Source organism: Chamaea fasciata, unplaced genomic scaffold (assembly GCF_029207755.1).
Source record: "Chamaea fasciata isolate MVZ Bird 193981 ecotype frontalis unplaced genomic scaffold, bChaFas1.0.hap1 SCAF_8, whole genome shotgun sequence".
Taxonomy (NCBI): domain Eukaryota; kingdom Metazoa; phylum Chordata; class Aves; order Passeriformes; family Sylviidae; genus Chamaea; species Chamaea fasciata.
Window position 1 is genome coordinate 10,038,249 of NW_027094093.1, and position 14,319 is coordinate 10,052,567.

Consider the following 14,319-nt stretch of genomic DNA (forward strand, 5'->3'; position numbering starts at 1 on the left):
TACCTCTTCAAGAATTTACTGCTTGGGTCACTGCTGTGTGATTTCTGTCATGCAGTTACTTCATTAATCACATTTTTCTTCCTCCCATGCTACGTTGAGGGCTTGGGTGGGGTTCTTTGTTTTTATTTTATTAGTTGATATGACAGTATTAATCACCAAACTGCAAAGTTAAAACAAACATAACGTTGAACTCAAAAGCCAGATTGTGCCAAGAGCTGACTTCATACTCAAAGTGACAATCCATTAAATTCAAGTTATCACAGAGCGCATCTGTAGTACTGATTGCAATCCACACAGTGCACAGTCGTGTCTAGGAGTAGATTCTAACACTCCCCACGCTATTTCAGGCATGTTCGCAGATGATAGGATTTATCACAACCAGACAGAACTTCCCTTTTTTTTTTTTTTTTTTTTTTAATTCCAGTATTTCAGCAAACACTTAGGTCAGGCTTCACTTTAAACTTGTTTGTATTAGGTAGATACATTATTGCATTATTACTTCCCTTTCCTGAATATAATTATTTGCCATAAATGAATCTTGTCTTGAAAGACAAAATGATTTGGGTAATATAACTCGAGGAGAGTGCCTACTTAGGTTTTCCATGTGCCATTACTAAAGATATGATATTCATTTAAAAAGGGGAAAAAAATGCCTTCATACCCTGAGGAAGTTCAGGAATCAGATTAAGGGATAATGGATCATTATCAGGACTATATAAACAGCTTTTGTATTGATTAATCCATGTTACAACTCTTTAAAAGAGCTAATAATTTTAGTGCCAAATAAAGAAGAGATTGCTGTTTCCAGTGAGGAAATGGCTGTAATTGCCTTTTGGGTGGCAGATAAGAGATGATTGTTAGACACCATCCATTATGATGCTCCAGCAGTGAAGCTGCTGACCACAGAGGGCATTATTGTGCAAACACCAAATTGCACAGCAAGTGCTGGTCTCTGATACCCACTCAATGTGCTAAAATAACAATAAGAAAATGGATTGCTATTCAGTGTTCATTTCAGCATGAACCCCCTTGTTCTTGGGTATCCTCCTTGTCTCTTGACCATCTCTAATCACAGCACACATAAACTAAGCAGGGATATTATTTCAGAATGTTCTGTTTATGATGTGACTTGACATCAAATCACATAGAAAATGTAGTACTTCTTGATAATGTAAGATTTTTACAAAATCAAAATTTAGAGAAATAAAGGCTAAAAATTTTCCCTCACTGGCACATCTTCTACAGTCACTTCTGGGGAAACATGAAACTTTGTCTCTATAGAACTAATTTCTTTTTGTAACACAGAATTTTCTTAGGCATCTTTGTAGGTCCATGTCCTCATCAGACACAAAAAGTTATTGATCACCCTAAGAACAAGTAAGGAACTTGGTGAGAATTACTACTCTTCTGTGTTTGAGACCTACGTAAGACTTTCTGCTATAACTAAGTGTTATTAACATAGAATGTCCATTTTATCTGCAATTAAGGAAAGAGAATCAGAATCTGGAAAAAGTTGATTTTTGAATAAAGTTCCAAGTTGATAGCTCAAATCCTTTAAATCTCATTAGTTTTCTTGCAGAAGAGTAAAATCAAAAAAGCATGCGTCTACAATAGCTGCGAACTTTTAACGTTTAAGTTTTAGTAGTGTGAAGTAGTGCTAATAGAGTTGTCCCATTTCTTTATTGAAACACACATATGTGAAATGCAGTTTGAAAGGTGTTTTGTATTAAGCATTGAGTCATCCATTTGAAACTGAATTCCTTATGGTAAATGGTGGCATTAGTGCAATTATTGGCAATTCACAGTTATCAAGCTAAAAGCATTCTCAAGTGGATCTAGCCAGTTCAGAGGTGATGGCTTCTTAAGGCACCAAAAAGTTGCTTGTTCCGTCTTTGTCCTTCCTTGTGGTCCTGCTCACTGGTTTCTGGAGAATATTTTAAGTGCCCCTTAACTTTGAATTCAATTATTTTAAAATTGTTTTTACAAGCTTCCATAGGGATTCCATTCCAGTTTAGCATCAATGAGGACTCACAATAAGCAGTTACCTGTCAAACAACTCCAGCTGGGCCTTGCCTCTTTGTAGCTCATCTTGACTGTAAAATTTGTGCCAACAGTTGCTGTCCTATGTCAGCCTACAGCATTCATTGTAATACTTCTATCAATGCAGAATTAGAATGCATAAAATTTTAAGAGATTGTTCCATAGCTTCCAGAACAGCTCATTGAAGTAAAAGCAATTATCTAGATGATGTTCATCAGAATAGCTATAAATAAGATGTGCTTGTACAACAGCTTATAACAAAATGGCCAACATAGAAGTGATTGAAATTTCTGTTCCCTTTAAAAATACAGCAACTTACTCTGCTTTTTGCACAACTTTTCCTCACCTATCCTTCCTTTGAGGAATTAGATAATTTGAGAGCATAAGAAAACTAGACTAGAGTTTAAACCTGAATAATGACCTTTTAAAATCTATACAGTACTTTCTAATAGAGAGCTTATTTTTAAATTGTGCCTATGTTAGATTGCAAATTGCAAAAGTTTTGGAGGTTATTATTCCCAGAGATGCTTGCAAAAAGTATGTTTTCAACAATAGCACCACAAGGTAAAGCATTACAATACACCGTTGACTAATGGTATCAAAATAAAAATAGAGCTGACTATTCAGCCACAAAACAGGTACAGATGCAACTTAATATATTGAGAATGTCACTTAGAGGGAATTTTCCACTTTACTTTCTTTTCAGATCTACTTTTAGAAGCTTTGTTGCTGTGGGGTTTCTATGACTCTTCTCTTCCTTCCACTAGAAGATTATTGCCTGAGTGAGACCACTCTGGCTGGTTTGTTGGTTCCCCCCCCCCCCCCCCCCCCCCCAGCATTCTCTCAGAATTTATTTTACTTGGATTTTTCTCATTACTACTAGATTCAGCTGATTTAAATACTTCATTTGCCTCCTTTCTATCTTCTACTCTCTGAGGACTGCTATTGAAAAGTTACACTACCATTATAACCCCTGAATTATTGCTCAGTGCAGCTCTGTGTTCACTAGTTCTTTTAATATTTCATTATAAGTAAAAGCATTGGTCACCTTTGTTACTCTGCTCTGAACTCAAACATTTCATTTATTTCTTTCTGAAATGTTAATCCCAGAACTAAGTATTATTTTTAATGCACATTTCCACCAAACTAGATTAAGAATTCATTAGTAAAACCACTTGAAATCACTTCAGTTGCAGAAGCACTGGGCTGAGCATTCTCAGCATTCACTGAAGCCAAATCTTTACAGTCTGAAGTCTTTCACATCAAGCCAATGTCCATGATATAAAACAAAAAGAAGGCTGAGGCATGCAAGAGAGGATTGACTTGAGTACTTATGGTTTGACATGTACCTTTTGGTCTTTTTAGCATTTAAATCTTTTCAGATGTATAAAATTCAGACTGACAACTAATACAGAAACAGCAGGAAAGTTCGAAGATGCAGACTTTTGGAGAGCAATGGTCTGTTGCAATTTTTCTTCCAGATAAACTATCACATAAAGTGAGCAGCATTCATATTCCAACAGAAAAAAAACATAGGTGGAGACTTTCCTGTTATCACAAAAGCAAGTTGGGTTCTGACTTTAATGTTATTCTAACTTAAACGTGACAAATGCTTCATTTGAAAACTGTCAGCCATGTACAGCATCTTCCCACTGAAAATGAAAGGGGGGGAAAGAAAGAAAGAACACCAGTTCTTTTTGTTATGCTATTCTTGCTAAAATAAAATGGCAGATAGTCGCAAAACTGGAAGAAAACAAGTTGGTGATGTTTGTACCCAGTCAAGCGCAGCTCTCCTTTCATCTGGATAATGAATCATTCACACATTCACAGTCAAGTTTTCACTTTCTCTGACACGTAGGTTTTAATCAACAGATTGACATTGTCTACAGAAAATTGCCTGTACTCAGCGCTGTCCTCAGCTGGGGAAAATACATCATCAAGGCATAGCTGAAGTCTGTAGGATTTTTTTGGTAGTTTTGGTGAGGAGTCTCTTTTCCTCCCAGATTGCATGCATATTTTATATTTTACCATCTTTATCTTGTTGTATAGGTCAGATAGCTACACTCAGTCTATAGATGGGATTGTTTATCTCTTGCCTAGCAAGTCCTGCTAGTTTGCCAGCAGTCCATGGCCTTGACAAATTCCCTGGTGGGACAGAGGATTTGTCCTAAGAGATGAAGTTCATTGTTTCCTCCTTGCACTGCATCAGCACTCACAAACATGGCCCCCCCAGTGGGTTCCACTTGCAAACATCCTACAGCTTCCACGTGGAGCTGACCTCGAGCTGACTTTGACACAATAATTGCTACAAAAGAGCCAGCCTTGACACGGTGATTTACTGAACTGTATACATATTTTACTGTGTGCTGTTTAAACTAGCACATTGCACTGTTTACAACACTTTACTAATATATTTGGAAAAGTAATTGGATAGTTCTAACTATGTAAAATTGCTTCTATGAGTGTGACAATGTGGTACACTGCTGCTAAGAAGGTTTTAATCAACTTAACATTGGGTTCATTTGGTTACTAATCTCAGATGTCTATGCTTCATTTTTATATTATAGGGAGGAAGTTTCCATAAATATCAAAGACGGACTAAGTAAAAGTAATTATTTAGGGCTTAGCGAGGAGTGTAAGCAATAGAATGATAAGCCATATGAGCTGAAGTAGAGATTTTTTTTTTATGAAGTAATTCTTTTAGTATAAGCTAGATTTACAGGAAAACTGTGTATCATCAACGTCATATGAAAGCAATACAGTAAACTTGTTTACTTGGAGTATATATGTTCTTCAAGAGTCACCTTGTACAAAAAAGATGAGCTTTAATTACTATAAAACATCTGTTCCTCTTATAAAATGGAAGTCAGCTTCTGAAAAATAGTGGTTTTTTTTCCTTCTGCATTCTTTCCTTATGCTTACAGCTTTACAAATACGTGGTTTCCGAAAATGTTTTCAGAAACTTTACTGGCACAATCCATCCCCTCTGTGGGATTTAGCTGAGGGGTCAGTTTGTGACAGGAATTTGCAAGCTGGTACCCTGGGTTTGGGGGAGCCTGGCAGCCCTGGGATTGCAGGGCTGTGGAGCTGTGGGCTTTGGGGCTCCTGGGCTTTCATGAGCCTGGCAGCCCTTGGATTGCAGGGCTGGAATCTCGGGCTTTAGGGACCCTGGCAGCCTGGGGATTTTGCAGGGTTGGGCCCATGGTCTTTAGGGATCTTGCAGCCCTGGGATTGCCAGTTTGGGCCCATGGTTGTGCTCCTTTAGGTTGGTTTGTTCTTGATCCTCCTCAGCTTCTTGATGAGTGTGTGTGGCTTTGCTGGGCTGTTGTGGGTGTCCTCTGGTTCCACAGGGGTAGGTGTTTTGTACATCAGACTTCTGTACATCAGAAGCAGCCCCAGTTGCTGAGTCAGCTCTGGGCTGGCCACAGCTGTGCTGCTGTCCTTGCTGTCCCCATGGCCAGGCCTGGTTGTGGATGTCCCCAGTGCCCCGCATGGGCCCTGATGCTGATCCCAGCTGCCAGGACACAGCTGAGGCTCAGCCTTCTGCAGGGATGTGCCTGTGGATTGCACTCTGAGCTGCCCTGTGGGCCCTGCTGCCTTGCCCAGGTGTGACAGGACAGACCCTGCCCTGCTGCCACACCTTTGCACCTCTCCATCCATCCCTCCCTCCCTCCCTCAGCTTGCACTGAGCCCTGGCAGGAGTTCACCACTGCTGCATCTTCCTAGACCTTCTTAAAATACAGTCTTAAGGTCTTGTCCAAGTTCAAAGCAAAATGAAAACTGCAGAAAAGGGGATGAGAAACAAAAGTAAGGTATTTTTTTCCGCTTTGTGTGCAGAAAGCTTTTACACTGCTCTGATCAGTAACAGCAAAGGCATTTACAGCACCGGTTTGTTTTAATGCAAGAAGAAAGTTTAATTTAGCATGACCTTACTCTTGTGGTTTGTTTTGTTTACTCCTCAGGGTGCTCTCCTGCAGCCAGTGGGGATGCAGTGCTGCGTTCATGTCCCAAGCATCCTGAGGCTGATCTCCCACAGGGTGAGTCAGGGCTGGCACAGCCTTTTCTGGGAGCTTTCCCTCTCTGCTAGGGGCACTGCTGACACTTTGACAGTTTTGCTGCCTTTGCCTTTTGCTCTGCTCTTGTCTTGAGGATTTTTTTTTCATCTGGCAGTGTGGTAATTAAAGGCAAGTGAGTCAAGCCTTACCTTGGATGAGGGAAGATGAGAGCAGAGGAAAAAGAGGCTCAGATGTAACTCTTTTCTTTGTTCTCATCTATCAAAGAAGAGCTTGCCACATGTTTTCTACTCCTTGGCTGCTTGTTACATCGTAAATTTGACACCTATTAATTACATGTTACATTATAAAAGTTTTTCAGTTTTTAAAGTGATTCATATTTTCTTCTGTGTCTTCTTTGCAATGTTACCTTTTGATTTTTTAATTGCAGATGTGGATTTTTAAGGTTTTTACATGAAATCTGGCATGAATATTTTTTACCTGAAAAGTATATAGGAGACATATCATGCATGACAAGTATATTAACTATATTTGATCCCAGTAATGGAAGTTGATGTTTCTCTATTAAAGTTAATGGAAATGTAATGATTTATGCCAGCTGTGAAGATCTCTTTAGTTATATTTGCCATAGGAAATCCATTTGTTTGGTGGAATGACAGGGTTCATTTTTCTGAATAATTTAAAAATATTTATTTGCCTGGTTATTAATTCTTAATCTGTAAAAGTTTGTTTGGAGGATTACTGGTATTGAGGCTGCTTCATGACTGTGGAGAGACTGCTGTTTCTAGAGGCTTATAGCTTTTATGGCTCTGCAGGGTTTAGGCCTATAATTACTGCAACGTTGGTCCAGTTTATTGAGAGGTGGTGGACAGAGTCAGCCTTAGGGTCCATAATTTTCTGTGTGTTCAGGGAGCTGTGGTGATGGAAAAGAGGCACAGAATGTTGGGCTTGTTTTGGTCCCTTTGAGAGGAGGGCTCAGCATACACAAGCCTGCTTTTCCATATGTCTTGTTCCAGAAGAACTGTTGTTTGTTGTTGATGGAGGCTCGGGAATTTTGACTGGGAATTCCAAGCTGGTGTTCCCCACACAACCGTGCAAAGAGCAACCTCAGCTGAGCAAAGCAGCCCTTTGCTGTGCTGGATGTTGCACTTGGCCATGGCCTCCTCCTCACAGCTTAAAACCATCCTCAGTTAAGGCTTCCAGGTGAAAGCGTTTGCCTTCTTTATTACTTTCCTTTCATAGTTAAACCCATTACCGCTAAAATTTCACAAAAAAGTTCTTCTGTCCAGGGCTCTGCCCTGTACAAAGCTGCAGTATGTGTTTTGTTGTCCGAGCTGTTTTAACAGTTGATCTTTCATTTCTGCCTTTATAGCACGGTGTGACCTCTCTTCTGTGCTATATTGTGTCCCTCCTTGTGGACTCCTTTCACTCTGGCGATATTTCACTTCAATTTCTTCTCAGACCATATCTAGTCTACTGCTTATTTCCAGTGAATTCAGGTTTCTTATCTGCAGGCCAAGCACGATTCAAACTATAAATTTCATTTCTTTTAGTATTTTCTGCTAAGCTACTGCATTTTGAGAATTGCTTTCTGCTCTGACTTCCCACAGTTTTAATTTTTAGCCTTTTGAAGGAACAATCTCAATGTTCAGACAAGCAAATTGCTAAGCATTTTCAGGCTTCAATTTAATCTATTGTAATTAACCTCATTTGATAAAACTGAGTTAGAAAAGTAGATTCCCTCAAGTGTGGAGTATACAAACCCCCATCTTTATGTATAGAACAAAATAACTGGCAGTTCAGAAAACTTAAGTATTTTAAATTTGGTTCTATAGTTCTTTAACAACAATTCTCCTAGTGCTTCATATTTCTTCTCAAGTTGTTTGTTTTTTTTTCTTAAGCACAGAATATTAATTTCGTTATCAGATATGTGTTCTATGTGAGAGAGACTACTTTCCTTAGGATTCTTTTGCTTAACTATTTTTATACCTTAATATCAAAAATCACAAATCAATTAATCTCATAATTTGATTGTAATTCAAAATTTAAGAAAACCTGTGTGAAAGGGGTCATCTTTTGAAGCTGACTTAATCTTAAAAGTTAATAAAATTGCACTGTAGGCATTATAAAATAATTAAGTTATCGGAGAAATTTTGACACTTTAAGAAATCTTAGAGGCAATTTTTTTTCTTTGGACATTTAGAACTTTGTAAGTCTCATTTAAGCCCAAGACCTTTTAAAATGCATTTTCTTCCCTCTAAGTGTGTGTCTTAATGAAAATAGCCTGATGCTTTCAAAGAGAAGACTCAGCATTGCTTGGGTTTATTTTTGCTGTGTGTTCAACTAGAATGCATTGTTTTTCCACCACTTTGCAGTAAGTGAAGTGCAGTTCTTAGCTTGCAGTGCCAGTTTGTTCACTTTTCATTGCATTTGCAAGATAATGTACATTAAATAATTTTTAATATTGATCTGCTCAGAACTGATTGCTGGTTGCACTGCTAATCATTATCCTATTCTTTTTTTTTTTTTTTCCTGTTAAATATTTAAGTATCCCATTATAAGGCAGCTTGCTCTACAAGAAGGCAGTATTAGGCAATGTTGAACTATTCAAAACTATTCCAGGATCTATTGAATTGGTCATTGGGTAACTCCCTCTTTCCACCAGCAGATGCTGGTCCTGAGACCAGTAGACTCAAGAAGACCAAGATGTAGATGCTGGATAGTAGAGATGGTGAGGTTGTTTGGCCATTTAATGTAAATACCATTATCAATGACAGAAGAATATTAATTTTACAGATGAAAGAAACTGTGTGAGGACTGTGAAGTTACTTCTTTGGAAACCTCACATATTCTAAATATGTTCCAGTGGCTACATATGAAAAAAGTTAATTGCAATGGCTGGAGTGGGTCTAAATATTTGTAGATAGGCATTTACTAATTAGTTCCTAGGCATAAGCTTAACTGGAATATATATTTGTGCATGTGCTTTTAGCACACAGCAAATGTGTTATTAAATATATTCACCCAAGAGGTTTAAATGAATTCCTCTTACCTCACATTTTGTAATGCACAGGTACATACAAAGCTTGTTACTTGGGCTGAGCTTGTTAAGCTGCAGTAATATGGCCATATTTCTAATCCTTAGAGTGTCAGTATCAAGATTTAAAACTGTTTAATGAATTCAGTTTAAATTGATACCTCTTTTTAATTTGGATTAACTTTCAAGGTGTCCCTATGACAAACATGGAGAATATGTTAATGTTTGTTTTACTGTCTTCTAAACTAGCAGGAACCATTGTGCCTTCACCTTACTTTTGCCTAAAAGCATCATTTTCAAGCATTATTTTCATGGCCTTACAGTCTCTTATGAATCATGTAAAGCACTGTTAACTGCTGTGTTTTATACAGGCAAGCATATTTTTGGGAGATCGATGAATATCATCTCTCCTGAGTACCCAGCTACATTTTTATGCAGGCTTCATTTTCCATTTGGCACAGCATTTTTATTAAGTTAGTAATAGCTGTATTTAGAAAATCATTAATGTTTTGTAAGACATAAATGTGTAGGGCAAAGAGATTATGGGAAAATAATTAAATGCTTAAGTCAATTTTACCTTCTGTTCTGAAGTTTCTCTCTTAAATTTTTTCGGGGAGGCAATAGTTTCAAACTGCAGGAGCTGTTACTAAAAGGTGCAAACAGTTTTTCTGCATTAATAGGTAGACAAAATTGATAACAAAATCATCAGTACATTTGAAAATGTGATTGTTTCAAACCCTATGTAATATGTGTGTTAGTGCAGGGATTTTGAGGTACATTTTTCACATGCACTGATTCCATTTCAGAAGCTGTGGGAATGCTCAGATGCTCATTTATTTACCTAAGTCATAGAACCTACTGAGGATTTAATCAGCTCATCATGAAGCCTTGCACCAGAGGCACTAGTCCTTGTTAATACAGCCAGTTTCTCCTACAGAAAGAGATTTAAGAACAATTTCATAGAACTATAGCAAAAACATTCCTCCTTCTCCCAATATTTGCAGTTATTCTATTGCCATTAATGTGTTTTTCCACCTAGATATGTCTGTGAAACTCCCCTTGAAAGACAAATGCTTTGAACTGTCTAGGTAGTTTCTTGCTCTAAAGGAAATATTTACAATGGAGTGCAAACCTTTTTCTTTCTTTTTTTTTTCCCTTTTTTTTTTAAAGAACCAGACTACTATGAGAAGCTTATTGTTGGAGTTGATCAAAGGGACCAGACTTTTTCAGCTCTTAAGCTGGCCAAAACTTGCCAGTGTTACAGGACAGTTGTTTTTTTTTTTTTTTTGCTAGTCTTAATGAACTCACTGGGCTTGTTCAGAAAAGCAAATAAGCAGAGAAAATGTGTGCTGAGGTCCTGACACTTGGACTTCAGAGAGTTATCCCTAGTTAAACTTCTGAGTGGTGTAGCCGGCCAAGGTGCAGTTCAGCTTGAAGTCAGTCCTGTGTTTCTTAATGAGGGACCTGCTGAAGGCAGGGATGGAGTAGTGCAAGCACCAGGCCAGAACAGTGACTGTCACAGGAAGAAGCAAGGACGGGGGAATCTGAAGCAGGGGACGTGATTGAAAAATACAGCCATGATTTATGAATCTACTTCAGGCACACAAAGTATAGAAGCAAAGCAAAGGAAGAGATATGGCGATTATTTCATCTCTCTTTTCCAAAGTTCACCGTCACATTGTGTAGACAGAGGGGTTTTTTAACAGTAGCAATACCCCCAGCTGCTTTTCTGACCATTTTTAGAAAGGCAGTGCCACAATTTAAAAAGTTTTCATGATTTCCTTAATCATCTCCTGCTAAGCAAAAGGAAATGCTGGTCACATTTAATTCACACTAATAGATAAACGAGTCCTAAACGAAGATGGAGGTGTGAAATTTCCAACTAGGTTGGAAAGAAAATTAAATCATCAATAAAATATTTCTTTATAGGCGTATTTTCCATAATGTCTGTGAAGCACTAGGTTCAAAATAGGTTTTTTTTGCATAATTGCAATAGCATTCTTCTCTGCTAAGGAAGAAAAAAATCTCCAAATTGCCACTGTTCTTAGATTTTTATTTATTAATGTCCAGAACTTCAAGCCTCATGAATTTGTCGAGAAGACTAAAGAGAACCTCTAAAACTGTAGCAGTGTTTTTATGCCACTGGGGAAAATCAGTATTTCTCTGATAAACCTGTCTTTCTGGTCAATGATCCATGAACGAGGAAGGATTTCCAAATAAGCCAACAGATGCTTCAAAGGAGCTTTTTGTCTGTTGTGTCAACAGGCACATCTGAAATAATGTAGTAATTTTTAACAGGACAAATCATATTGAGCTGCTTAATTTCTGTGGAAACCTGAAGTCAGTGTGATCTTTTACAAGGGTAGCATAAACAATATCTTATTTTATCCTCTGGCTGACCAACAGCTTCAGCTGCCCAGCTTAAAATGTAAAAGCAAAGCTCAAAGTTAAATTAGAGAATCTTTCGCAGGATTGTTCTACGATTTTAAAGAAAACAAGGATATTATAATGCAAACCCAGACCTCTATACAAAATTACTCTGTGACTTTTATCGTCAGTGTGAATAATTGTGCATCTTTAATTTCGATTTGAAAAGAAGTTGAGCTAAAATGTGTAACACTTGTCCATTGTGCTATAAAATACATCCTGTGAAAGTAACAACTCTGCAGGTTGCTTTATAACCTCATGCCTGTGAGATGACCATGGCTGATCTTGTAGCTGGGGCTCTTCTCATTTGTGGTGTGTGACACCACAAGCTGATCTCACAGTGATACTTTTGGCAAGGCACTGGGCAATTTGGTGCTCCTGATAAACTTTTCTATCTATTCTAATAGCTCCAAAAGTGTTGAAACAAAAGAATAAGTCACTGTCTTCAAGATCTGTGCAGCAAGATCCATGTTTTGATGAGTGGATTTACTGACTTCGGGTGTGATCTACCAAGCTACTAAGAAGAGAAAAAAAAAATAATTAAGGAATTGCAACCAACACCTCCATCCCCGCTGTCTGAATGAGAACTAAGAGCCAGCTACACGATTCCAATTCTCCAATCCTCCAATGTGTTTTTCTTAGCAGCAGCAGCTCTTTTGGGAAATGTAACCATGGAAATTAGAAATTACTATCCTAACAGCAATTTGAGAGTCATTTATTGAAAAGGGTGCTCTCTTTGAGGAAAAGATAGGAGGGGCAGAGGGAATAAGTTGTATGAATTCACATTAATGACCAGGGCTTGAAATACTGAAGAGCTGAACTAGTATTTAATGATTGAAAATGGATGCAAATTGTATCAGTGATAATGAACCAAAGAGAAAGTGAAATATGTATTAGGGTAAAAGTAGTGTGAATCCCTCCGTTTTGAAAACCTTTTCTGCCTTCACAATCCTTGCTATTCATAAAAGTACTTGATGGATCTAATTGTTTTAACATCTCATCAAGTCTTCCTATATCAATGGGAATGTTCTCTCTTCCCAGATATGATTTAATGATTTAATCACTGTGGTTTCGTACTGTGAGCCCTGCTAATAGGGATCCTACACAGATTACGTAAATTGTATTCACTCAAGGACTGTAAATAGTGAAGCACTTAATTCTATTACTTTTTTTTCCTCCTCAATTTAATTGAAATGGAACAATTTAAATAGAGCAATTAGAGAGCTCTCTGGCAGCCCAAGAATAGTTAAGATTATCTTATTTTATTATGATTGCATTTAGATCATTAATGTAGGCAGCTAGTTTGGAGGTAAATCTTAGATTATGTTGATTATCAGTCCAAGTAAAATAGATGTATACAGGCATGACGTGCATATCTTACCAATTCCACCCTGTGCCTGGTCCTGTGGCTGACATTTTCCACAAAATGGGTTACTTGAGGCAGGTTTGCTGTGTGACTGCTGGCAGTAAGCAGAATTCCCCCTACCACCTTGCCTGCCTTTTCTCCCAAGGCTGTTTATGATAATTCCAGCTGAACATTCAGAACATGTGCACGGTATTGTTGCCTGTCACACAGGCTGTTTGGCATGAAGGCTTTCTCTGATCTCCTGCTCCTGTTAATAGGCTATTTAAGATGCCATGGAGTCACATTTATTAAAGCCTTCCAGGCGGAGCTTACATGAAGAGACCTGGCTGTGCTTCCTAAGAATTTACTGTAAGGGAAGCACGTGAGCATTGTGGTTGTGTTTGCACGGTCAGTTAATTTCTCTCAGGCTTGCAGGCAAACTCCTTAATGCATGCAGCTTTCAAAGGTGTGATTACCAGCTATGGCTTATAAATATAGAAGGTTTTCCTCAGTAAGGTGCCTGTTTGACTATCCACCATGGCAGTAATATGTGCTGAGATACAGTTACAGTACATTTTATTCAGGTTTCCATCAGCTGGCTCCTCCTCTTGACCCTCCCTTACAGCCACCTGTTAGATTCTAAGGTGAGCATCCCAGATAGCTTGTTAAAGTAGTCTGAGTTGTGACTGTGGTCTGAAGTTCACAAAGTTCATTCAGCCTAATTTTCAAAATAAATTAAATTTTTTTCAGATCTCTACTTCTCCAAGGCAGTTTGATCCTGAGTTGTTGATCCTGCCTTTGAGGCTGGCAGGGACTGGTGTGGCCTACCGAGATTGTTGTCCAATTTCAGTTCCATTAACATTTTAAACTAATTTTTGAGTTGTGTCTCCATAGTAAATCTCTACAAACAAGAGAAGAGACGGTGACAGCTTGTTCTAGGGCAAAGATTTCTCAGTGCTGCCCTCTTTCACACGTGTCCTCCTGCCTCCTTGGACCAGGAGGGCAGTGCTGAAATGGACAGGGCTTTTTATCTCACCAGCTGGGGCTTTCCCCTTGCCATTCCCATACTATGGGTCACAGAGGAGCCTCAGAGCAGGAGGTGACATGAGCCCCTTCAGAGAATCTGGGAGTTGTGCCACACAAAATGCACAGTGTGGGCATGTACTGCTTGCTAGGATGGGAGACAACCTGTCTGGGACCTTACTGGTAGGACTGGGGTGGAAAATTTGGGTATCTTAAGGCTGGACAGCACCAGGTCATCACGCCATCTTTGGATCATTAAATAAAAATAGAAATTACTTGAGGTATTCTGAGTATAAAATACTTTCCTTACAGAATTTCTATAGAATTCCTGCAGTTAAAATTGTCTAAATTCTCTGTGCTTTTTTAATAGGCTAAAATTTTTGCATATTATTCTCCATAAAAACCTTAGAGTATGAACAAAGCAGCTGAGGATA

General features: G+C 38.4%; 1 long non-coding RNA gene across 1 annotated transcript in view; it reads left to right on the forward strand.

The window, feature by feature from the left end:
• LOC136292955 (uncharacterized) overlaps positions 1-13,263 on the forward strand; it is a 77,288-nt gene extending 64,025 nt beyond the window's left edge. The window contains exons 2-3 of the long non-coding RNA XR_010722019.1: positions 6,003-6,077; positions 11,925-13,263. This is a non-coding gene — a long non-coding RNA (uncharacterized lncRNA). The remainder of the gene's footprint in view (positions 1-6,002; positions 6,078-11,924) is intronic.
• The last annotated feature ends 1,056 nt before the right edge of the window (positions 13,264-14,319 follow it).